The following is a 324-nucleotide window of genomic DNA, read 5'->3' on the forward strand; positions in this document are numbered from 1 at the left end:
ATGTAGTCTTGCCGATGTCGACTGATGGCACATGTACTGTGTCGAGCGATGCTGGTGGCGTAGCTTCCTTCTCAAACATGGTTAATATGTTGCCAAGCTCCATTCTTATCTCAGCTATATCACTTTGGAAATCCTTGTATCTGATATCCAAAGGCTGGAAAGTGTCTTCCACCAATGTGCGCATGTCTGCCTCAAGGTGTGCCAGAGCTCTCCATACATCAGTTACCATATCATCTATCTCCTCTCTACTGTAGGGTACTGGTGGTGGTATGTATGCATGGTAAGGACGTATGTGTTCTGGAAGGCGCAAGCAACCTTTGTGAA

The 324-nt window shown here is 46.3% G+C and overlaps 1 pseudogene; it reads left to right on the forward strand.

Annotated features, from left to right (window-relative positions):
* Window positions 1-63, forward strand: part of LOC130494875 (anther-specific protein BCP1-like) — a 460-nt pseudogene extending 397 nt beyond the window's left edge.
* Window positions 64-324: the final 261 nt, after the last annotated feature.

This window comes from Raphanus sativus, chromosome 5 (genome assembly GCF_000801105.2).
Source record: "Raphanus sativus cultivar WK10039 chromosome 5, ASM80110v3, whole genome shotgun sequence".
NCBI classification, from domain to species: Eukaryota; Viridiplantae; Streptophyta; class Magnoliopsida; order Brassicales; family Brassicaceae; genus Raphanus; species Raphanus sativus.